We start from the raw sequence: 27,100 nt of genomic DNA on the forward strand, positions 1-27,100 counted from the left end.
TGTACAATGATCTCATTCCATGTAGACTTACCTATAAATATATTATCTATCAGACTTTTACTGTTAACAGCAACCCTAGTTGGGAAATCTACTATTGTCATCAGATTATAAGACTCCATTAAATGTACTAAATCAGCTTTACTATTGCTCTCATTTAGGAAATCAACATTAAAGTCACCAGTAATTATCAAGTTCTTGGACTTTGAGTACAGTATGGATAATAAAGAATCTAAGTGCTTAAGAAATACATTCAAATTCCCTGAGGGAGATCTATACAGTGCTAACACTACAGCCGTGAAGTCATTTACAGTAATCTCAACACCACATACTTCAATTTGTTGCTCTATACAATGGCTCTTTAAATCTAATGCATTGTAAAATATGTTGTTTTTTACATAAATTACCACTCCACCTTTTTCCATGATGGTTCTTGAGTAATGCGCTGCCTGACACACAGTATTACTTGGTTAGTACATCACCACAAACATATGGACCGGGACTGTACATGCTTTGACAGTTTGCTACGTCTCTCTCTTCTAGGACTGACATGGTAGCTGCCTTGCATTTCTTAATGACTCTGACCTTGTCAACCACAAACTGAATCTTAGTACAGTCATGATTTCCCTGAAGAGATTACATGACAGCAGAGACTTGTAAAATTGTGTTACCCATTTCTCTAGCCAGTGAAGATTCATTCTATACCTTCAGATACAGTGTCATTTAGGAGTAGAACAGCAAGAAATACGTAGCTCCTCTAACAGTAATGACAGTTTATCACCTCCCAACACTACATGTGCCAATGTTTCAGTGCATTTTTGAATATGTTTGTTAACAGATTCATCAACACAACAAAAATTTATGATCTCAGTAGCATCTTATTTCTTAACTCATACTTTACTATTCATCAGAATCTTCATCGCTGCTCTTTGATTCGTCAGAGCTCCCTGCTGTACTTTGTTTTATTTCATAGTCAGAATTAGTTGAAATACCACCTACCGTATTTACCCAAATCTAAGCCGCACTCAAACCTGAAAAATGAGACTCGAAATAAAGGAAAGAAAAAAAAAAAAATTCCCGAATCTAAGCCACACCTGAAATTTGAGACTCGAAGTTCAAGGGGAGAGAAAAGTTTTAGGCCGCACCTCCAAATCGAAACAAAGTTGGTCCGTTGTAATATGAGACACAATTTAGGTCGAATGAATGACGATACAGCTACAGTAGTTTGGTTCGAGTCGTAAGCTTAGCAGTTAAGCTTTACCAGGTAGCCTTTGCTATGCGTCAGGCGCTCCATCCGTATTTATACTGGTACCCTTCCTTTTTCATGTGCTTCATCTGGTTTGAATCAATTGCTTATTTTGCTTTGATCTGATAAGTGCCGTTTTCCTTGTTATAGGCGTTTATGTCACTCTAAGCTGAAAATGCATTACTGTACTGTGTCATGCATTGTTTGTCGCATTCTGATAGTGCGTGTTTGCGGCCTGTCGTCACTCGTGGCATGGCTTGCTTTTGTACACGCTACCGCTGCCTACAATTAAAAAAAAAAAAAAAAAAAAAAAGAAAAAAAAAAAAAAAAAAGAAGAGAGAGAAATCATCTCATTAGCGAAACAATGGCAAGAGACTACTATTTGTTGTTCCTTACACTGCTGCTTTCTTTGATAATGATCAACAAGAACCAAATAATAGACTGCGTATGATAGAACATGTTCTGAACGAGAGTTAGGTGAAAATTTTTCTCCATTTGAAAATCTTTGCGGCCGCTTCTTTAGTACATCAAATTCTGCACAGAAATTAGAGTCATCTTGGATATAAAAATCTAGTCAGTTGCCGTGCTTCATTTCTGACTGTATCACTATTAGGCATAAGAATAATATGAATATAAACATGACACGATACGTATATTCTTCCGCGTTTGCTGTTGTCTCACTCTAGTTTTGTAGTTTATTAGGCAGACAGGATTTAAATAAGATAGCAGCAAACACGAAAGAATACGTGGCAAAATGTTTATATTCGTATTACTCTTATGATGAAGAGAATACTGCATGTGATTCACATTTCATCAGGTTCCTATTAGCAACCGTCTCTTCTCACAGGTAGGAAAAAATTCGGAACATTGAGTTGGCCATATTGACAAACATCCCAAACAGTCTTGCCGGTCGGATTTTCGTAATACATTGAAGTTCTGCTACATTCGAAGATGAACAATACGGAATTTGTATTTACTTCGTTGGATAATGTATGAAAATTGTCTTCCACCTTTTTTTTTTTAATTTATTTACTGACGCAGAGGTTTTTCCGCCAGTATTTATCTTTGTGCCTATGAAGCATGCCTGTGTAGCGCTACATATATTCGATGGCAGAAATTAGTTGTTTCAGCACCTACTGACATTTTTCAGAACTTCCACTTGCTTTGCACTCGATTCCAAGCCGCATGCGGTTTTTTGGATTACAAAAACCAGAAAAAAAGTGCGGCTTAGATTTGAGTAAATACGGTACATCCTCTCCTTTGGATTCAACTTCTTAAGTATTATATTTCAAGTCAACACCTGCTAATCTGTGAGACCGAAATGATGAGCCATACTACTCTATTTCACTGTACCTGTATGTTTCATTTGTATAACATTTTATTCCATCATAGATGCTGCACTTATAGTTTCATATATGCATTGCAGCAGCAGACACAATAAAAGTAGCAATCAGCAGTGCTTAGTTTGTTGAATGGGTAAAAAATATGCCATTGTCCCAGTTCCACATATCCCCAAAATTTGATTCTGCCAAATTCTGTACTCTCTGAAATCGAATGTTTAATCCAAAGATGAAAGTGAACAAGTTTGATGCAGTATTGCTAATATTGTTTATTACTCATCTTGCTGAATGAAGTGCATACCGTATCCTTTCTGAAAGGTTTGCAGAAGTAATGCACATACCAGTTTTCTAAAAACTTACATTGAGATTGTGCTCTCCTTCCTCTTGTACAAATTAGTAGAGCCCTTTGGATTACTCCACAATATGCCTCTTGGCAAGGTGGTAATGACAGTATTATGAAAAGGATAGATTGGCACTCACTGTATAGTGTAAATGTGTTGCTGGCAGGGGGGTGGGGGGGTGGGGGGGGGGGGGGAAAGGAACACCACCTATTATTAAACACGTAAGCTTTTGGTGCAAACCCCCCCCCCCCCCCCTTCCCTCACACACACACACACACACACACACACACACACACACACGCACACGCACACACATGCGCGCAAATGCAGATCACACATACATGACCACTGTCTCCGGCTGCTAGGGCCAGACTGGGAGCAACTGTGCATCATGGGAGAAACAACGGTTGGGTGTGTGTGTGTGTGTGTGTGTGTGTGTGTGTGTGTGTGTGTGTGTGTGTTTTTTGTCCACTTTGGAAGAAGTCTTTCTGATGGAAAACTTACGTGTTTAGTAGTCTTTTTGTTGTGCTTGTCTGTGACCTAACATCTCCTGTATACAGTGAATAGCAATGTATCTTTTTTATAATATGGTCATTACTCCAGCCTAGATTTCTATTGTTTGTTTCCTTTTAAGACCTTATAAAGACAGTTACTGACAATTTCTTTTTTCTTATTGGAGAAAAGTAAAACCATATGGGGGCCAGACGTAGATTGTAAATGAATATGGAATAGAGTATTTTTATTCTCCCTGTATGCAGTGTCAATAACGTCACCTCACACACTTCATTTCTGGCAGCACCTCCTTCTCAACACATGACTGTCCCCCACCACCTCACCATAGTCTTCAAGTTATATCCTATAGCACTTCTGGGTGGACAAATAGATGAAGGATGTAGTTTAAAACAGTATAACTAAACTTAAAAGTCAAACTGCCCTTTTATAGAGACTGCCATCATTATTTAAACATACTAAACAACATCAAAACAGTCGAAAGAAATTTTTTTTCAAAAGAGCGGAAAATTGTAGTGAAATTCATGAGAGGATTGTTTTAAATTGTTATATCTTAAATCAATAAGTATGTCAGCATTTCCCAGGATTTTCTGGCTTAATTAAGACTAGGTCATGCCACCACAGTGGTCAGACAGTGGACTTGACTTCCAGAGGACAACGGACCCGAATCCCATCGGGCCATCAAAATTTGGGTTTTCCTTGATTTCCCTAAATGATTTAAGACAAATGCTGGGATGGTTCCTTTGAAAAAGATGACATTCGGCTGAGGAAGTTAATTTCTGTGGCATGTCTGATGACACAGTGCTGGTGGAAGCACGAGTATTTCAGAGCACACCATTCATTGCACATTGTTAAACATAGGGCTCTGCTGCAGAAAACCCCTGTATGTTCCCATGTTGACAACACAGTTGAATTACAATTTCTGTGGCTCAGGAGCATTGAGATTGGGCAGTGAATCAATAGAAATGTGTCATCTGGTTGAATCATTCGAGTTTCGCATTACACCTACTTGACGGTTTTGTGCACATACACTGTCAACAGAGTGAATTGGTGCTTGAAAGGTGCACTTTGCTACAGACTTAGGCCAGTGGGAGCAATATTATGCTATGGAGGACATTCACCTGGTCTTCTATGGGTCCTGTGGTAGTAACTGAAGGCTCCATAACAGCTTTGTTCTGTGTGAACATTATTGTGCACTGTCCGCACCCTGTCCCTAATGAAGGTGACATGTTTCAACAATATGACTTTCAGTGTCACGAGGCCAGAATCAAATTCACCCCTTCTGAATCTGATGGAATACATCTGCGATGCTATCAGATACCAGTTCTGCACCCAGAAACCACTGATCTCCAATTTATGGGAATTACATGACCTGTGCTTAGACATGCGGTGCTGCATAATGCTGGGAACATACCTCACATAATGCTGGGAACATACCTGAAATTTGTTGAACTTGTCCCACACAAAATCACTGCTGTATTGTGTTCCAACAGTGGACAAACACATTATCAAACAGGAGGTCATAGTGTTTTGTCTCATCAGTTTATATATTCAATGCTTGAATGAAAGGTGTGCTCTTTTCCTTTTTTCTGCCATTGCGTGTATGTGTAAAGCGGGATGTTCTACCATTTGGGCTTGTTTATATGATGGCTGTCAGTATTACCACCTGCACAGATACTAAATGCTCCTTTTCTGAAGACCTTTTATCTTGAGAACACTTTCAACTTTGTTTCACAAATGGCAGCACAGTTTCATGTAATTGTTAAAATAACACTTTCAGCAAAAGATTTGTGCGTTGGAGTGGGGAAAAAGATTGGAGATGTATGTAGTTTAATTTTCATAAATTGTTAAGAAGGTTAACAGCTTGGCATGCTAAGATAAATTCAGACATTCTCTAAAAAGAGAGAAAAAGATTAATTTAACAGAATCAGTGAGGTATACAAATATAACAACAGACTTGTAGAACCATTATTTTGTAGGTTAGATTAGATTAGATTCAGCTTTTGTTCCAAGACCCAAAACATGAGATGATTCTCATGGGTGAGTAACATGCCAGAAAGTATAACATAAAAAATATAAAACATTTGAATACCCTGATCATTTGTCAGGAGATTGTCAAACTAGGTGAATACAATACAAACTGGAACAGCTAATATTTTCAGAATTGATACGCTGTCAGACTGAAACATTGTTATGCACTATTAATAAATTTATCAAACAAAAAGTACATAATCTTGACTGTTATGACAAAGTGCTCTCAGAACTGAAATCTAACAGACATTCTTATTTAAGCTGGCCTAACAGCCACTGTTAAGATATTCATCTATTGAGTAGGATGAGTTACCTATCAAAAAGTCTTTCAAACTCTGTTTAAACCATGCTTTATCTGATACCAAGTTTTTAATGGTGTCTTTCTTCCACAGATAAATTGTGTTGTAATGCGAGGTTTTAATGAAGATGAAGTGTGCAGTTTTGTGGAGTTAACAAAAGAGAAAAATGTTGATGTAAGATTTATCGAGTACATGCCTTTCAGCGGCAACAAATGGAATGATGGGAAGATGGTCTCATTTAGTGAAATGGTCCAAATTATTAGAAAGCAGTGGCCTAATTTTGATCCTCTGCCCAATGGGCCCAATGATACCTCAAAGGTACGTCCAGTATTACATATGAACATACATTGAAAATAATTTAATGTTTATGACTTACTACCAATCACAATAATACTTCACATCTGCTGGTGGTATGAGAGATGGACTGGTTTAGTTACATATTTCTCATCCCATTCAGTAAGTCTGTCCTGGCCTGGGTTTCTCTGCAGCTTTTCTACAACTCTCCCCATTTCCTAAACCTTGACAATCCTTTTCTTTCTTCCCTTTTCCGTCCCCTTATTGTTTCTGCCAGAAGAAGAAGCCACTGGCTCCGAAAGCTTGCACATTTCCATAACTTTAAGGGGAGTTAGAAGGGGAAAACATTCTTTTTCACTTTTTCGGGTTTTTACCTGATTATAAAATTTGCAATTTTCCAAATAAAATGATATGTATATTACTTATAAACTTGCGTGGGAAGTATTATATTTTATTTTCTAAAATATAATCTACACTAGTTGAAAATGTTAAAATTTTTACACGCATTACTTCAAGACCTAATAAAATCGGTAATTTTTTATATACAGGGTAGTCCATTGATCGTGACCGGGCCATATATCTCACGAAATAAGTGTCAAACGAAAAAACTACAAAGAACGAAATTTGTCTAGCTCGAAGGGGGAAACCAGCTGGCGCAATGGTTGGCCTGCTATAAGGCGCTGCCATAGCTCAAACTGATATCAACTGTGTTTTTTTAAATAGGAACCCCATTTTTTATTGCATATTCATGTAATACGTAAAGAAATGTGAATGTTTTAGTTGGACCACTTTTTTCGCTTTGTGATAGATGGCGCTGTAATAGTCACAAACATATGTCTCATAATTTTAGACGAACAGTTGGTAACAGGAAGGTTTTTTAAATTAAAATACAGAACATAGGTACATTTGAACATTTTATTTTGGTTGTTCCATATGTGATACATGTACCTTTGTGAACTTATCATTTCTGAGAACGCATGCTGTTACGGCGTGATTACCTGTGAATACGACATTAATGCAATAAATGCTCAAAATGATGTCTGTCAACCTCAATGCCTTTGGCAATACGTGTAACGACATTCCTCTCAACAGTGAGTAGTTCGCCTTCCGTAATGTTCGCACATGCATTGACAATGCACTGACGCATGTTGTCAGGCATTGTCGGTGGATCACGATAGCAAATATCCTTCAACTTTCCCCACAGAAAGAAATCCGGGGACGTCGGATCCGGTGAACGTGCGGGCCATGGTATGGTGCTTTGACAACCAATCCACCTGTCATGAAATATGCTATTCAATACTGCTTCAACCGCACGCAAACTATTTGCCGGACATCCATCATGTTGGAAGTACATCGCCATTCTGTCATGCAGTGAAACATGTAGTAGTAACATTGGTTGAACATTATGCAGGAAATCAGCATACATTGCACCATTTAGATTGCCATCGATAAAATGGGGGCCAATTATCCTTCCTCCCTTAATGCCACACCATACATTAACCTGCCTAGGTCGCTGCTGTTCCACTTGTTGCTGCCATCATAGATTTTCCGTTGCCCAATAGTGCATATTATGGCGGTTTAGGTTACCGCTGTTGGTGAATGATGCCTCATCGCTAAATAGAATGCATGCAAAAAATCTTTCATCGTCCTGTAATTTCTCTTGTGCCCAGTGGCAGAACTGTACATGACGTTTAAAGTCATCGCCATGCAATTCCTGGTGCATAGAAATATGGTACGGGTGCAATCGATGTTGATGTAGCATTCTAAACACCGACGTTTTTGAGATTCCCAATTCTCACGCTTTTTGTCTGCTACTGATGTGTGGATTAGCTGCCCCAGCAGCTAAAACACCTACTAGGGCATCATCATTTGTTGCAGGTCGTGGTTGATGTTTCACATGTGGCTGGACACTTCCTGTTTCCTTAAATAATGTAACTATCCGGCGAATGGTCTGGACACTTCAATGATATCGTCCAGGATACCAAGCAGCATACATAGCACACGCCCCTTGGGCATTTTGATCACAATAGCCATACATCAACACGATATCGACCTTTTCCGCAATTGGTAAACGGTCCATTTTAACACAGGTAATGTATCACGAAGCAAATACCGTCCGCACTGGCGGAATGTTATGTGATACCACATACTTATATGTTTGTGACTATTACAGCAGCTGGCTGGAGTGGCAGAGCAGTGCTAGGCGCTACAGTCTGGAAACGCGCGACCGCTACGGTCGCAGGTTCGATCCTGCCTCGGGCATGGATGTGTGTGATGTCCTTAGGTTAGTTAGATTTAAGTAGTTCTAAGTTCTAAGGGACTGATGACCTCAGAAGTTAAGTCCCATAGTGCTCAGAGCCATTTGAACCATTTTTGACTATTACAGCCCCATCTATCACAAAGCGAAAAAAGTGGTCCAGCTAAAACATTCATATTTCTTTACGTACTACATGAATATGTAATAAAAAATGGGGGTTCCTATTTTAAAAAAATGCAGTTGATATGAGTTTGACCCATGGCAGTGCCATCTACCAGGCCAACCATAGCGCCATCTGGTTTCTCCCTTCAAGCTAGACGAATTTCGTTCTTTGTAGTTTTTTCATTTGATGCTTATTATGTGAGATATTTGGCCCGGTCACTATCAATGGACCACCCTGTAGAAAGCTGTGGATTGCTGTGTTATAAAGGTTAAATTATGTGTTTGTATTGGTAGCACTGTCAAAAATAGTATCGTATCTTTTCATAGTATAAACATGCTTTGTATATCGAAGTGCTAACATTTTTCTGAGGAATAGTGACGAATAGACTGGTAAATCTCTCAAAAAGTATGACTCCAAAATGAAGTGTTTTTAAGAAATGTGGGTTTCATGGTAATAAATTTTTGAATAAAGAGAAACATTGTGTTCAGCATGTGGTGTGTGAAGTTACAGACAATGAAATACTCGCAAACTCATGAGTATCTAGAGAAACACCCATTAGTGCTTCGAAGATTAAAATAAAACATAGTGATAACACAGTTATCTCAAAACAAAACTCATGTAAATGGTAGGTTAGGTTATATTCTGATACATCTACACATCGTAACAGGGGTGTTATGTGAATGTGTGTGCTGTATGTATGTGGTGGGCCAGTTAGTTTACATGAAGACATTGAGGTATCAAATGGACTAGCCAGGAAACTTATCATTAGTTCTGCCAGTTGTAAATATACTCATTCATTTTGGAGTTCTGATAAGTGTAAAGATAATTATTTTGAAATAAATGTTAGGTGGTTTTATGGATTGAGAGCTATTGGCAAAGGACACACTGCAGCAGAAACAATGTGTGTCGTGATGTATATGCCACGCCCACTTTGTAAAATGGACAAGTATGCAGGATTTATTGGAGCTGCTGTGAAATCCACTGCATGTGAGTCAATTAAGGGTGCTGCAAATGAAGCTGCTGAAATAAACGATGGTATGATTGACATATCAGTAGCTTTTGGGGCACTTGGTAGAAGCGCAGCTGAAGTTCTAAGAATTCTGTTGCTACAGTGACCAGTGGTGGATACTGGAAAGCTAATAGATTTCCAGATTTTAACCAAACATTGTTATAAGTATAAATCAGGGCATGAAGAAGGGCATATCTGTGACAGAAATTATGAAGGACAACTAGTCGTACGGAGGCCTGTGCAGCTGTTGAAATTTATAATCGATCTGTAAACTAAAGGGGAGTGTGTTACACTAAGTTCTTTGGTTGTGCAGACTCAAATGCATATAACAGTGTAGTAGCCACTCAGCCTTATGGTGAGAAGCTTATCACAGAACTGGAATGTGTTGGTCATGCCCTCCTGGATCTGGTTCATGGTGCAATTACCGCAATGCCCAGTACTCAAACAGGTCATACAGCCATAAACATTATATCCCAGCAGCAGTTGTGGATATCATAAAACCTGTTTACAGAGACCTGGCAATCCTGAATTATTGAAGAAGTGTCTGCATTGTCAGACTCAAAATCCCAATGAGTCGTTCAATAATCTTATAGCATCAGTGTCGTCGTAACTGCCGTCTGCGTCACGTCTGCTGTGCAGCGAGCTATGCTGATTTAAGTATTAACTCTATTTTTCTTACTTGTAACTTCTTCTTCCGTGTGTTTTTGCTTTTAGGAAGCTTTAATTGTCGAGTGCTACTAATAGTGTTCCATAGATTTTGTGTTTGTTTTGAATACAGTCAGAGAAAGTCCGTTTAGTCAGCCATAGTGCCAGTAGTGCTAGTGTTTGTTTTCAATACAGTCCAGAGACAGGTAGTGCTATTTTCATTGTTTTCTACAGGAAGTGTCTAGTAACCACAGTTTAGTCAACTATCAGCCGCCTTTAGTGAATTAGCAGTCTAGTTATAAGTTGATTAACTCTCTACAGTAAATTGATTTCTTAAGATGGATAGGATGTGAGACTGCTGTGTACGGACACAGGAGGAGCTGGCCACTGTTCGCAAACAGCTGAACGTGTTGATGGCCGCGGTTAGCCGTCTTCAGGCAGTGGTGAGTCTTGTGCGTTGCATGGTACACCCCAGGTGTTACATGCTTCACCCACTGACCCTGCTGTCGACACATCTTTGCGGATACCGGGCGCGGTTGTGCCACCCTCTTCCCAAGGGGAGTGGCGGGTTCAGCGGCGTTCGCGGCGCACGAGGTGGAGGGTCAGTGTGGAGGCTGGCCGTGTGGCATCGCCCGTTCTGCCTGTGAGTGGACATGTGGCCACTCCTTCAGCAAGGTCCGAGCAGGCACATGGGGGGAGGGGTTTATTAGTTATTGGGAGCTCCAACGTTAGGTGGGTGATGGAGCCGCTTAGGGAAATAGCGGAAAGGTCGGGGAAGAAGGTCAGTGTTCACTCTGTCTGCTTGCCGGGGGTCTCATCCGAGATGTGGAGGAGACCGCGCCGGCAGTGATAGAGAGCACTGGGTGCACCCGACTGCAAATTGTTGCTCATGTCGGCACCAATGACTCCTGCCGTCTGGGTTCAGAGGTCATCCTCAGTTCGTTCAGGCGGTTAGCGGAGTTGGTGAAGGCGGAAAGCCTCGCGGGGTGGAATCTGAGCTAGCTATTTGTAGTATCGTTCCCAGAACCGATAGTGATCCTCTGGTTGGGAGCCGAGTGGAAGGCTTAAACCAGGGACTCAGACGATTCTGCGGAGATCTGGGGTGCAAATTTCTCGACCTCCGCTATCGGGTGGAGAAATGTAGGGTCCCCCTGAATAGGTCACGCAGGCACTACATGCAGGAAGTGGCTACAAGGATAGCGGAGTATATGTGGAGTGCACATGTGGGTTTTTTAGGTTAGAGAATTCCCTCCCTAGGCCCGACAAGACACCTCCTGAGATGCGGCAAGGTAGGAGTAGACAAAATGCAACAGGGAATAACAATATTAATGTGCTAATAGTAAACTGCAGGAGCGTCTATAGAAAGGTCCCAGAACTGCTCTCATTAATAAGCGGTCACAATGCCCACATAGTACTAGGGACAGAAAGTTGGCTGAAACCAGATGTAAACAGTAATGAAATTCTAAACTCAGATTGGAGTGTATACCGCAGAGACAGGCTGGACAGTGAAGGGGGAGGCATGTTTAAAGCAATAAGAAGTGCAATAGTATCGAAGGAAATTGACGGAGATCCGAAATGTGAAATAATTTGGGTGAAGGTCACGGTTAAAGCAGGCTCAGACATGGTAATGGGATGTCTCTATAGGCCCCCTGGCTCAGCAGCTGTTGTGGCTGAGCACCTGAAGGATAATTTGGAAAATATTTCGAGTAGATTTGCCCACCATGTTATAGTTCTGGGTGGAGATTTTAATTTGCCGGATATAGACTGGGAGACTCAAACTTTCATAACGGGTGGCGGGGACAAAGAATCCAGTGAAATTTTTTAAGAGCTTTATCTGAAAACTACCTTGAGCAGTTAAACAGAGAACCGACTCGTGGCGATAACATATTAGACCTTCTAGTGACAAACAGACCTGAACTATTTGAAACAGTTAACGCAGAACAGGGAATCAGTGATCATAAAGCGGTTACTGCATCGATGATTTCAGCCGTAAATAGAAATATTAAAAAAGGTACGAAGATTTTTCTGGTTAGCAAAAGTGACAAAAATCAGATTTCAGAGTACCTGACGGCTCAACACAAAAGATTTGTTTTAAGTACAGATAGTGTTGAGGATCAGTGGACAAAGTTCAAAACCATCGTACAATATGCGTCAGATGAGTATGTGCCAAGCAAGATCGTAAGAGATGGAAAAGAGCCAGCGTGGTACAACAACCGAGTTAGAAAACTGCTGCGGAAGCAAAGGGAACTTCACAGCAAACATAAACATAGCCAACACCTTGCAGACAAACAAAAATTACGCAAAGCGAAATGTAATGTGAGGAGGGCCATGCGAGAGGCGTTAAATGAATTCGAAAGTAAAGTTCTATGTACTGACTTGGCAGAAAATCCTAAGAAATTTTGCTTCTATGTCAAAGCGGTAGGTGAATCAGAACAAAATGTCCAGACACTCTGTGACCAAAAAGGTACTGAAATTGAGGATGATGGACTAAAGGCCGAAATACTAAATGTCTTTTTCCAAAGCTGTTTCACAGAGGAAGACTGCACTGTAGTTCCTTCTCTAGATTGTCGCACAGATGACAAAATGGTAGATATTGAAATAGATGACAGAGGGATAGAGAAACAATTAAAATCACTCAAAAGAGGAAAGGCCGCTGGACCTGATGGGATACCAGTTCAATATTACACAGAGTATGCGAAGGAACTTGCCCCCATTATTGCAGCAGTGTACCTTAGGTCTCTACAAGATCGTAGCGTTCCAAAGAATTGGAAAAGGGCACAGGTCATCCCCGTTTTCAAGAAGGGACGTCGAACATATGTGCAGAACTATAGACCTATATCTCTAACGTCGATCAGTTGTAGAATTTTAGAACATGTATTATGTTCGAGTATTATGACTTTTCTGTAAACTAGAAATCTACTCTGTAGGAATCAGCATGGGTTTCGAAAAAGACGATCGTGTGAAACCCAGCTCGCGCTATTCGTCCACGAGACTCAGAGGGCCTTAGACACGGGTTCCCAGGTAGATGCTGTGTTTCTTGACTTCCGCAAGGCGTTCGATACAGTTCCCCACAATCGTTTAATGAACAATTTAAGAGCATATGGACTGTCAGACCAATTATGTGATTGGATTGAAGAGTTGCTAGATAACAGAATGCAGCATGTCATTCTCAATGGAGAGAAGTCTTCCGAAGTAAGAGTAATTTCAGGTGTACTGCAGGGGAGTGTCGTAGGACTGTTGCTATTCACAATATACATAAATGACATTGTGAATGAAATTGGAAGTTCACTGAGGCTTTTTGCGGATGATACTGTGGTATATCAAGAGGTTGCAACAATGGTAAATTGTACTGAAATGCAGGATGATCTGCAGCGAATTGATGCATGGTGCAGGGAATGGCAATTGAATCTCAATGTAGACAAGAGTAATGTGCTGCGAATACATAGAAAGAAAGATCCCATATCATTTAGCTACAATATAACAGGTCAGCAATTGGAAGCAGTTAATTCCATAAATTATCTGGGAGTACGCATTAGGAGTGATTTAAAATGGAATGATCATATAAAGTTGATCGTCGGTAAATCAGATGCCAGACTGAGATTCATTGGAAGAATCCTAAGGAAATGCAATCCGAAAACAAAGGAATTAGGTTACAGTACACTTGTTCGCCCACTGTTTGAATACTGCTCAGCAGTGTGGGATCCGTACCAGATAGGGTTGATAGAAGAGATAGAGAAGATCCAACAGAGAGCAGCATGCTTCGTTATAGGATCATTTAGTAATCATGAAAGCATTACGGAGATGTTAGATAAACTCCAGTGGAAGACTCTGCGGGAGAGACGCTCAGTAGCTCTGTACGGGCTTTTGTTGAAGTTTCGAGAACATACCTTCACCGAGGAGTCAAGCAGTATATTGCTCCCTCCTACGTATATCTCGCGAAGAGACGATGAGGATAAAATGAGAGAGATTAGAGCCCACACATAGGCATACCAACAATCCTTCTTTCCACGAACAATACGAGACTGGAATAGAAGGGAGAACTAAGAGAGGTACTCAAGGTAGCCTACACCGTCAGGTGGCTTGAGGAGTATGGATGTAGATGTAGATGTAGACCAAAAAATGTTTTTCTTGTAATGAAGACACTAAAGTGGGGGTGAGTCATGCTGTTATTGCTTTTAATGATGGCAACATTGGTAGCGTGAAAGTGCTACAACATATGGGAATTAATTCTGGAGCAAACTGCATCAGAGAATTTGAATGGATGGACAAGGTTTGCAATGGTAAAGCACTGTATGCAGCACAGTTGGCCACTACGGAGTCCAGAAAGAAGAAAACAAGAAAAAACTTAAAAAAGGTCAAGAGGATGATATACAGTATGGTGCAGGGTGCTTCTGAGTGACTAAAAATAAAATGTTAAGCATATATTGGGTTACAGTCTATTAAAACTTTAAAAACTCTTCTTGAAAATTTAGATTTTCTCTTGCATTTTTCCCTAAATCTCAGAAACTACTTCGAGTAGCGAATTAAAATTTTCAGGGAGTAATAACATACGTATTCTGAGTCTTCTGAACTAAAAGAAGAACATAATATTATGCATAAATAAAATTATTTAGAATAACATACAAAAAAGTACACAAAATTTTAACTGTGTAATTAAAAAATTGCATTTCCAAAAGCAGTGGCTGAAATGCAATTATTGTAAGACTCAGAACATATAGTTTAATGTCCTGTAAAAGTTTCTTGTCAATGGCTACAGTTGTTCCTGAAATACGGGGAAGTTAAGTCACCAAATTTAACATTGTCAGGATAGGCCGTTCAAACTCCCCTTAATGCACATTTTCTCCTTCCTCCACTTGGTGAGCAACACATTTATAGTATTTACACAACAGCAGTAGCTATTTTCTTACAATTTCTTTTTGCAGGCATACCATGTCCCGGGCTTCAAGGGACGTGTGGGATTTATTACCTCAATGAGTGAACACTTCTGTGGCACGTGCAACCGTTTACAGATAACAGCTGATGGCAATTTGGAGGTGTGACTCTTTGGGTATTCAGAGATATCTCTCAGGTGAGTGATGAAACATAGAATAATCATGTCCAAGTGAAAATTCATGCGAGGAAACCATAAAATTACTAGAAGACTGACAGACTGATCAGTATTTTACCTTCAGGAGGTGAAATTCCAAAACTTCTTATAGACACATTTGTTCCTCTTGTCCTCACATTAGTTGTGGAGTCCGAGTGACCTTTCAGACCTTCAGAAACTTATCCCTCTTTCCTCTCTCATGAAGGAACTGATAGTTCCAAATGCTGAGTATAGAATAATACTTTCAAACTGTTTGCCATGCACATTAGGTATGTGGTTGGTATATGGAAGAGATAAACTGCAGTTAAATCCAGCAGGTATGAAATGAGTAATCTTTTCTTGAAGTTTTCAGCTTGCACCCTCCTCCCTCCCAGACATACAAACCAGATACCTCTAGCTAAATAATTTGTGAGTATATATAATTTGCCTCTGTCAACATCATGTTACACTAACCTATTTGTGAGATTAAATTAAAGGAAAGTAATCAGAACTGGAAATTATGTAAAGACATTTTTGGCTATGTCCCTGTGTTGTATTAAAGTTAACATAGTATTTCTGTCCATGTGATGGTAACTATGATTCGCCAGCCACCGTTGCCGAGCGGTTCTAGGTGCTTCAGTCCAGAACTGCGCGACTGCTACGGTCGCAGGTTTGAATCCTGCCTTGGCTCAGATGTTAAGTCCCATAGTGCCCAGAGCCATTTGAACTGTGATTCATGATTATCAGAGTCTATATGTTCCAAATAAAAATTGGAACTTCATGTGTATAAATGTACAAATTATTAGACAATGGGACCAACAACTGACACTTTTAAATTGATGACTAGACTAAGACTTGGCGATAAGTTTGTTTCAGGACATGGTAAGGGGGGTGAGGTGTGGGAAGAATCAGCTCTCTCTTTGTGAGCATACCAGAAATCCTTTATCAACCGAAGGTAAAATAAGATATAAAAATACAGGGTCAAACAATTAATTTAAGTATCTTAAAAACCAAATGACTAATAAAATTGGAAGCTAAGAAAAGTAAGTTCATAGTAAGTAGGGTGAAACACAGGGGGCTGCAACATATTGCCATTGTTGTTTGACTTGTCTATCAAAGAAAAAAGAAATGGATCAAAACAAAATAAAAGTGAGAATGGAAATGTATCAGAAGCAAATAGGAATAAGCAAGGAACATATTCTTTAATTAAAAAAAAAAAAAAGACATGTGAGGCAGATGTTCCTACAATTTTATGTTCAAAGCACAGCAGCCTGTGAAAGCAAAATATTTATGACATTGAAAAAAGAAAATCAGTGAGTGAAAAGTGTGTGTAGGTGAACTGTGGTGAAAGACTGGATATTGGAACTTCTGTTATGCTGCCCAGTATTAGTTGACTTGGTAGTAAAGGAGCAAGTTTGCAAGGGCAGATAACTGTTTGGCTACGTAAAATAGAGTGGGAGTATGGAAAAGCTAGTCCAAGATAGGATGAAAAAGATAACAGCAACTTAAAAAATGAACCCCATGAACCCCATTCCCATCTAGTGAATGCAGTGGTTGACAATATCTTGTGACATTCACCTATAAGGCTCAAACAATAATTGCTAAATAAAAATACAAAATGTTGACAAGACTGTATCTAAGCTGTCACTCTCTTTTGAAACAAGGGTGTTTAAACCAACAAACACGCAGGAAAGCATGGACAACTCACACACTAGAGAAGGATGGGCAGTATCATTGAAGGAGTGAGCATGAACCGTGTGGAATATGTGTGGTACAAGTAAAAAAAAAAAAAAAAAAAAAAAAAAAAAAAAAAAAAAAAAAAAAAGAAAAGTAATGATAGTAAAATTCCAATCCCGGGAGCGGAAAGACTTACCTTATTACCTTAGGGGGAAAAAGGACAGGTATACACTCGCACACACGCACATATCCATCCACACATGCAGACACAAGCAGATATATATATGTCTGCTTGTGTCTTTATGTGTGGATGGATATGTGCGTGTGTGCGAGTGTATACCTGTCCTTTTTTCCCCTTAAGGTAAGTCTTTCCACTCCCGGGATTGGAATGACTCCTTACCCTCTCCCTTAAAACCCACTTCCTTTCGTCTTCCCCTCTCCTTCCCTCTTTCCTGATGAGGCAACAGTTTGTTGCGAAAGCTTGAATTTTGTGTGTATGTTTGTGTTTGTTTGTGTGTCTATCGACCTGCCAGCGCTTTCGTTCGGTAAGTCACCTCATCTTTATTTTTATATATAGAAGTTTATTATTTTATTTACCGGTCTTGCAGTTTCCTTGATTTCTTGCAAAGTACAGTACAATGAAAACCTACCATATTGCATAACAAGTAGATGAGTATAAACTTCAGAATAGCATCTTCGCCATTAAATGACCTATGTTTTCTTTACTAACAAGAGAAGGGACAGAAGCAATAAACACAAAATCAGAACTGCTTTTGCTTGATTACAGCAGGGACAATAATTTTTAACATCTACATTTACAACAGATCATATTTACAAAATGTTTTCGAAATTTGCTCTGTTTGCTCAAATGAATGTATTGCACTGCTCAATAATTCATTTACACTCAACCCCGACTGCTGCACATGCTGTGGGGTGTGTCATCTGGTTATGTCATATGTTCAGTGTTTCTCACCAATTTTTGGGGTATTTTGAAATGTACAAAAAGGAAAATGCAGAAAGTTATCACATTTTGCTGCACATTACCTGCGTCACAGAAAAATAATGTATACAAATCTTCTCAGATTTGCCACTGAATAACTTTGTCCAAGCCTCACAATATTTCACCAACACAACTGTTCGTCATCTTCAGGTAGTGGTGGGTCCTGTCATCACTGCTGCAAGATGTGGCTGGTGATATTCGCACAGCAGAATTGAAATTTGTCAGGCTAGAAGCAGGAGTACGAATGTGTGGACAGGCACTCCCAGTTGGATGTAAATGCCATTCATAGTAGCCTTCTGCTTATGTGTTGTGGGCAATGACTGCACTTCTGGACACTCGTGTGGTTAAGAGCTGAATTAACTCTCTGCAAGGTACTGCATCAGGTCATACATCGGAGGATCTGGTTTCTACTGTTTTAATTTCATGGCAGTCAGTGCTGGATTCTGGGCAGTGCTTAGTCAAAATTCCATATTCCTGTTGGTAAGATTGCCCACCGTATGGATACATGCCTCATTCTTAAAAACACAGTCCTAGAGTGATGATGCTGAGGATAAAATTTCAGTCCTCTTGGGAAACGTGTGGTGCCCTGTATTCAGGCAGTGCTCTACTACCATTAATTTACTGGGTGGCATTTTTGTCAGCGCTGTTGAACACAGTGTTCTTGCACAATGTGAGGTATCTGCCCTATATAAGGTTTCCCATAATGGCATCAGATCTTATATATGATCTGTGTTTTCTAAGGTCAAGATTGTCTTTAACTGAACACAAACAATTCCTTAGTTTTGCTGGTAGACGAAAAATACACTTGATTCTGTTTCTCTTAGCGATTCTTTTAATTTTGAAAACATGCCACTGAAATATGGCAAGAAAGCCATTTGCAGTGCTTGTCTAAGTATCTTCATTTACATCCCTACACTGAACTTGCTTTGCTCAGAACACATTGCAAATCTGTTTACAAGAATAAACATTCTGCTGGAACACTGTTCTTAGGTGTTACAGTTCACCAGGCAGACTGTCGGTATCTGAAATCACGTGTGCTCTATGTGCCAGGGAGTGTAAGACACTACCACATTGTGCAGGGTGACGGCAACTTTTGGACCTCAAATATAACTCTGCGTGTATCAGTTTGCAGTAGAGACTAAGCCCCAGTGCTATGTCAGCTTTTCTTCTAACCGTGACATCCAGGAATGGTAAGCTGCTATCTTTTTGTACTTCCACAGTGAACTGAATATTCAGATGGAGCGAGTGCAAATGCTGCAGGGACATAGGTAGTGTCTGTATTATGTGGGCCACACCACAAATGTCTCTTCAGCATTCTGCCAGAAGGAGGAATGTTGGATATTTACTAAGGGAAATAGAGGATCTCCCATGGGAACACTGTCCACTTGATTAAAGTAGTTGGTGTTACATAAGAAGTTGGATGAGGTATGCACATGTTTAAACAGCATCACAATTTCTTTCTCAAACTTGCTGCTAATAACCTCTAATGAGGGCTGCAGGGGCACTTTTGTAAGTAATGATATAACATTTGAGCTAACTAAAAGATCTGAAAGTTCTAGTTTAAGCATCTTCAGGTATTCTATGAAATCCTCTGAATTCTAAATATGATGGTCATAGTCATCCACATGATAAATTTCAAAGCTGTCACGTGGAAATTGCCAGTTGCATCTTGCAGCAGTGATGGTGGAAATCACCACCACCTGAAGATGCCAAAATGTTGTGTCACTGAAATATTGAGGGAGGGACTTGCATAATGTTATCTGGTGGGAAACCCAAAGTGTTTTTGCAACAGATCTATTAGGCAAGCCTGAAAAGTCACATATACTCCAAGCAGTAAGTACCTGTTATAAAATGGTCACATTAGTGAGCTTGGCAATTAATTAAGAGTTTATCAATAAATTTGGCTTCATTTTGCAAGAAATTGTGCTGTGTTCCAGTACTCCCTCTTCAACAAAACTAATGTCAGTTTCTGCTCCACCTCTTCAGCCCGAGATCCTATGTATACTCTTGAGCATTTGTGTAAGATACCTGTTTATTTATAAAAATGAAAGTAACTTCTATCATGACTTTCCCATTCTTGTCCAGTGGGTTTGTTATCCTGCTGTTGCCTACTGCAGACTACAAGATTACTGTTGAAGATTTCTGCAAAGTTTTTCTTCCGTTTTAGTGTACCAACATTTCACTGTGTGGTAATTGCCTGGTACTGTTTAACGGGTGTTTTAACTGTTGTTTCAGAGATGCAATACGAAGCAAATGCAGTGAGGATGACTTGCTTGCCATGATTGGGGCAGCAGTGAGAAGAAAGAAGAAACAACATCGAGGTAAGATACATTACAGCAAATGTAACTCTGTAGATAGAAAGAAAATTTCTGCTTAACAAGTCATAGCAAACATAAGAGCAAAATAGAATGAAAAGCAACAGTGATAGAACCTGTGTTTTTTGTGTAAACTTGGATTTAATTTTTTATTTAGTATTCATTCTGATTAATGCCCATTGGTCAACAGTATATTTCAGCCCTAGAATTTGGTTCTGCAAGGTCCACCAGATAACCATATATGGCTGTTGTAACTCCTTTATTGGACTTCAGAAGTTTTCCAGCAACAAATCTTTTTTTTTTTTTTTCTTTCTTTCTTTCTTTTTTTTATTTTTTAAAAAAAAAGCTAAAATGCAGAAAACATCATAAAGCAAACACTCACAGAAAAGCATCAGTGTCCTTGAAGCAATGGAAACTCCAGTAGGAATATCAACAATGTTGGAAAAGACAGATTACTACTTACTGATGAAGGCTGTGGCTGAAAGCTTTATGTAAGTGTCTTTTAATTCTTCCCATCTGCAGCCTAAGGTATCTTCTTTATGGTAAGTAACAGTCTGTCTTTTCCTTCATTATTCATTAGTGTTCTTTTTTTTTATTGCTGTTTAGCAAGCATCGTGTGGTATATAAGGGATGTGAATAGCGTCAGATGTTGAATCATCACTCTGGAGGATATGAAGGTGCTGCATATTGGTGTGAGACAGCATTATCTGATGAGAGTTTGAAAGAAACCTCATTGTGGATGTCCATTTGGTCCCCTGGTTAAACCTTGCAACATCTGTATTTTTGGAGTATTTGGATCTGACAGTGGCCTGATGTTGGAAAGTAAGGGCTTACTCATCATCAATGTTCCAGTTGACTACATCAGACCACTACAAGAGAGCATCACTGTGTAGTGTACTGAGTACATTGTAACCTGTTCACGTCTGTGACTGCCATCTGAGAACAAGTACAGTAAACTCTCGTGCAGCTACACTTTTGGCTAGCTAGATTGACACTTGACAAGTTTCAATTTGCGTGCACCTGGAGCCAAGCATTTGCTGGTGTTTTTTGGCAATCTACTGCTAATCAGTGCACTGGTGCGTGTCAAAAGTCCAAGTATCGTCAATTCGTGCGTGTGTTGGTTGAAGCTCTAGTGCGTTTCTTATTCGTATTGCATGGTTTCATGCCACTGCCATCTATTGGAACTCCTTGGAAGTACAGTACATACAGTATTGTTCTATGGAGCACAACGTAGGCCTGTCGAAACTGACAATTAGAGTGCGCCACCTAACACTTTCCACTTGTTGTCGGTACATCAAAGCTGAGTGTTTAACAGTGAACATACAACACCCTGTTGTGTTGCCACGTGGGCTTGGGTAGAACAGAGGAAATGGCATAGATGTATCGAATGCTTTCATTTGATGGCTGCCACAGCCTGGTTTCAAAAATCAAAAGTTTGTCTAGTGCATCTCGAGTGTTGTCAAGTTGTGCATTTGTGTGTTTCTGATTTGAGGTTTTGTGCTCCCACTATGTGCCTTAAAGTGTCCAGAGATAAAAGGGGCCAAAAACCATAAAGGACTCAGTCGAGTGTCTGTAAAAAGAACACTGAACGTGACTACGGGCACGTAACATAAAATGAATGTGATCTTGTTGGAAAAAGATCATCACACTTTGCAGAGAATTGATGCTGGTGAGCCACCCACAAAAGTTGCTGCAGAGTAGGAGTACAATTACTGATCGGAAGACAAATCGATCAGGAATTGAAAAATTTTTGTTCCATCCAAGCATTGGGCAGCGCAGTGAAATCTTGAAAAACAATGAGAAAAGGTGCACATCCTCAGTTAGAAGAGGCATTATTTTTGTGGCACGAATAAATAAGAGCCAAAGGTGTGTCAGTTTCAGGTCCTCTAATTTGTCAAAATGAGCTAATGAGCTGATAGAAGGAAAGAAGCAAGAATTCCTCGGAAGTAATGGCTGGCAGGATCATTTCAAGAAGCAGCATGGCATCCATGAAATTGCCATCAGTGCCAAATCATTATCTGGGGATGAAGCTGCTATGCTGATTTTAAGAAGAAACTGCACACAATCATTGACAAAGGAGGTTATACTGACAATCAACTTTACAAATGTGATGAAACTGGGTTGAATTACAAAATGCTGCCAACGAAAACCCTTGCCTCTAAAGAAGAAGAAATGGCTTCCAGATACAAAAAAATCAAAGAAAGATTTACTGTCCTCGCTTGCAGTAATGCCACTGGCAATCATAAACTGTGTCTTACTTTAATTGGCAAATCCAAAACACCAAGAGCATTTAGACACCAACCAACCAGCTTTCCCACTGAGGTACACGAATCAGTCTTAAGGCATGTATGAACAGTGCCGTGCCATCTTCAGAGAGTGGTTCCAGGCAGAGTTTGTTTCAGCTGTAGTAAATTACATGGAAGGAAAAGGACTTCCTTGAAAAGCGCTACTTCTTGTGGACAATGCTCCTTCTCACCCAGGTGATCTGCAAGATGGGGATATCAAAGTTGTATTTCTTCCACAAAATGTCACATCTCTATGTCAACCGATGGACCAAGGTATTCTTGAGGTGATGGAAAAACATTACAGACACAAGATGCTGGAATACTTAATAGGTGTGATTGATGCTGCAGATGATTTTGTGGAAGCTCTTAAAAAAATTGATGTTTTAAGTGTCATTCATTGATTGCTGAAGCTTGGAATCTAATTCCTCCAGTTCCTCTTGTTAGGTCTTGGAAAAAACTCTTAGATCGTAAGGCAACCTAAGTGGTGGGAAGGAGGAGACAACACCGAAACTCAAGCTGACATAATTTTGGTGAATTTACTGGAGAAGCTGGTTGTAAAGACACACACTTCGAAGACATTGAAGAGTGGATGGAAAATGGCATTTTTTCATGTGACTGAGGATGAAATCGTCCAAATTGTAACCGATCATAAAGCGTTAGAAGACTATGTTTCTGATGATGAATCAAAGAAAAATATTCCTCACACATTCTGTTACGAAGTGATCCAAACTGCCCTGGAGTACATCAGCCAACAGGAGGAGACGATTTATCCTGAAATAGTTTGATTTCAACGTTGGAGATGTATTGTTGCAGCAATAGTTTCTCAAGCAAAAAAAAAAAAAGAAAAAAAGACATTCGTGACTTCGTTACCAAAAAATAAACTCTAATGAAGCATCCTAGAACTTCTATGTCCATAACTTAAAAAGTTTTTTTTTTTTTTTACTTTTCTTGAAAGTTCCTCTGGACAGACTTTTCGTTCCTTTGAGTAATCTCTAGATTTGTTTCATAATTTTGTTCAGTAGTTTATTTTTTATTCAAAAGAGTAGGTAATAAAATTAAAACTCCTGTTTTTTCCTGCTGCCAAATAAGGGAGATTTTTTCTGTAAGAATGCAAAATAAACGAGCTTTGTTATACAGCATTTAAAAACTTTGAGTTTTCAATCATAGTTTGGTGCCTTTTTAACATGTCAACACAATTTTTTCAGTAAAAAAGTGTAGGGTTATTTGCAACCATATCAGTAATGTTTTACATACCCTACGCACGTTTTACGATCGTATTTCGCAATATTGACGCAATTTGGAGTGTTCACATGTGAAAACAGGGGGACTTTGATTTATCTGGAATTTTCGTTATCGGAACTGACCACCGTCCTGATCATTTCGGATAAACAGGAGTTCACTGTAATAGTCTCCTTGCAACATGCTGTGTCATACAGCTAGGAGCAGCCAGACTATGGAATTGCCGTCCTGCGCATAGGCTGCCATTAACACCCAAGCAAATGACTGCATGTGAAGTGGTGCCATGATCAAGAAGTATGGACTGCTAATGAATGGCGTCACATTATGTTCACTGATGAGTCCCAGTCCTGCACTGCTCCAAATGACTATCGTGGAGAAGTTTGACAGTGACCCGGGGAGATGGGGAGAGGTCCCATTCTTCCACATTTTGGGGGGGGTGGGTCACAAAGGAGTCCCATGGTGTGGGGAGCCATTGGGTATGACTTCAGGTCACGGCTTGTAATGGCCGTGGGAACTCTGATGGTACAGCAGTGTGTAATAGTATTGTGGTGCTATTTTTCAACAGGCCGGTGCTTGTCCACATGTAGTGTGTGTCTCTTTAAATTGTCTGTGTGATGTTGATATACTCCTGTGGCCAGCAAAATCCCCATATCTGTCCCCGATATAACATTATGGGACCAACATGGACGTCAACTCCATCCCACTGCCTGTATCCATGATTGCAATGTCCAGTTACAACAGTTGTGGATCACCTTTCTCAGGAGGGTATACAGCAGCTATACGACATCCTCCCGCACTGTCCAGGCCAGACAGGGTGCATTGCTGTATTGATAAGTGGGCTCAAACTGATAAGTTCTGTGTAAATTTGACTCTGTTTTGTTATCACTGAAATAACATCACATACCCTCTAAATTAGCTATGTTTCAATTTGTTTTCTCCCCACCTTCTGAGTGTCTCACTTTTTTTCAAGCAGTGTAATTTAAGACAGACATAAGAATATGAAAATGGGATGGCATATCACATTGCTATTCAACTATGCCCCTAAGAAAATTGTAAGACAATGGAGAAGAGCAGGTGCACTATTACACTGACTAGAACGTAAACTTAAAGATAGAATTATATTGTGTAACCTATACCGATGACATAATACTAATTGACAAAAACATCACTGATATGCTAAAGCAATTTGAAATATTAAGGGAGCAAGCTAGGAAAATTGGACTACTAATTTCACCTGGAGAAAAAATTCTTGGCTGATACCAAAATGGCACTGGGTGAACTTATATAGGCAATGACATAGTATTCGGTGTTAAATAGTTTAAATAATTTGGTGAAAAAGACCACTGAACATCATAATGAAAAGAAGGCCATAGAATCCAGACTTCAGAAAGTACAAACTGTCTCTCAGTTAACTAAAAGTATTTTTCCTGGAACTCTAAAATCTAACATTGTACAACAGTGATCAAATTAGAATTTCTTTATGCATGAGAGAGACTCTTTGTCCAACACAAGACATGAAAACAGCAAACTGAATTAGAAGAATGTAAAATTGTAGTAAAAATCTTAGGTCCAAGAATAAAGGATGGGATACATCACACAGAACCCAGTGTGAAATCTCCAGGCAAATTCCTAAAAGCTCTTGTTACAATGTGTCTCCAAGGAATCCAACTTGTGGGACATACAGAAAGAATGTATCCAAACAGGCAGCTCATTGGATTCCCACATACTTGAAAAATAAGATCCTACTGATGAAAACAAACAGGAAGAGACCTTAAGAAATTGGAATCACCACATTTACAGTATTCTGATGTAGTGATGAGTCACACAGAGTGCAGTTTCACAGTAGCTTGATCGATGCTTGTACTTGTGTATGTAGTATATGCAAGTGTGTACAGCGTCTATTCTGGTGTACTCACAATATGCTAATTTAGTGGCCGAGCAGTAAACCGGATCCCTACTCGGTTCCAGTGTGCTGTGCTAATTATTCTTCTTCACTTGACATTTATGCTTGGAGCTGCAAGAGAGGTCATTTTCCAGATAGTGCCACAAAAACAACAAATTCTCAGATATCAGTTTAACTTACACGCTTCAACATCATAGACAACATTTCACATTAATATGTTGCAGAACAGTAGATTAGTGTTAAAATTGCCAGAGTAAACATTGTTCTCCATGTGACAGATTGTCAAAAGATGTCCAAAATCGATAAATTTTATATCTCTGCACAGAGAAGCAGCTGGTTGCTCATTGTCATCTGTGGTGCTAATCAATGGGTCGAGCTCGTTGCTGGCACAGCGCCACCTCAGAGTAAGTGGCCCCTCATCCCAGCAGGTGTCGATGTTTAAACACCCGTATAGCTCCCAAGACTTACTGCGTCTGTGGATAACTCCATCTCTGCACAGAACTTCCCACATTTCCCACACAGTGGGCCCTCGTGTCTCTTACACACAATAAATCTTCAAACTTATTTCATTGGCTAAGTTAAATTTCGAGTGTGATGTGCTATTTCATAAAAAATAGCAAACGGTAGACATGGATGTTATTGTGACTCTTTCCTAAGGCAACATTTGTGTATTACACTTGGAGAAGTGCACTGCAACATAAAACAGTAGACCGTAAGTTCAAACAATGGAAACTCCAGGTTGGAATATCAGCAGTGTAGGAAAAGATAGAGTGCTAATTACCATAAAGATGGCACGTTAAAATGCAGACAGGCACAGTTAAGACACTTACACATAAGCTTTTGGCCACAACCTTCATCAGAAAAAGAAATAGAAATACACACCATTCATTCACACAAGCAAGCACACCTCACACACACATGACCGCCAACTCCGACAGCTCAGACCAGAATGCTAGTCTGTAAGTTTGCTACACAATAAAATAATTATTCTGAGCTACAAGAAAAATGGATTCAAAGAACTAAACAGCTTGAAGAAAAAAAAGGGAAGCTCCCTGAAGCAACGTAGTTTCACGAGTGTGCATACCAGTGGTAAATTATGAGAGTCGCAACTCTCTGAAATGGATACAAAGGCCACCAGATTGCATTAGCTTTGTTTGTGTCTCGGATTGTTACCAAGAATGGTAGGAGCTATAAGAGATGTGAAGAGTGTAAGATGTTGAGTGATCCCTGTGAAGGACACAGATGCCCTGTACTTCTGTGAGTCAGCATTATCAGCACGCAACAAAATTTGAAGGGGCCTAATTGGGTGTCTCCATTTGCCAGGCTGATTGAATTATGCAATATGCAGATTTGTGAGTCATTCAGATGTGGTAGTGGCCCCATGTTGGACTGCTTGGGAACGTAAGGGTGGTGTGCTTGTCAGCAAGCTTCCGGTTTACCGTGTCTGACGAGCCCATGGGAGAATTGCTGTAATGTACGCCGAG

At 39.8% G+C, this 27,100-nt stretch overlaps 1 pseudogene; it reads left to right on the forward strand.

The window, feature by feature from the left end:
• LOC124620350 overlaps positions 1-27,100 on the forward strand; it is a 64,436-nt pseudogene that overhangs the window by 22,143 nt on the left and 15,193 nt on the right.

This window comes from Schistocerca americana, chromosome 6, assembly GCF_021461395.2.
Source record: "Schistocerca americana isolate TAMUIC-IGC-003095 chromosome 6, iqSchAmer2.1, whole genome shotgun sequence".
Lineage (NCBI taxonomy): Eukaryota > Metazoa > Arthropoda > Insecta > Orthoptera > Acrididae > Schistocerca > Schistocerca americana.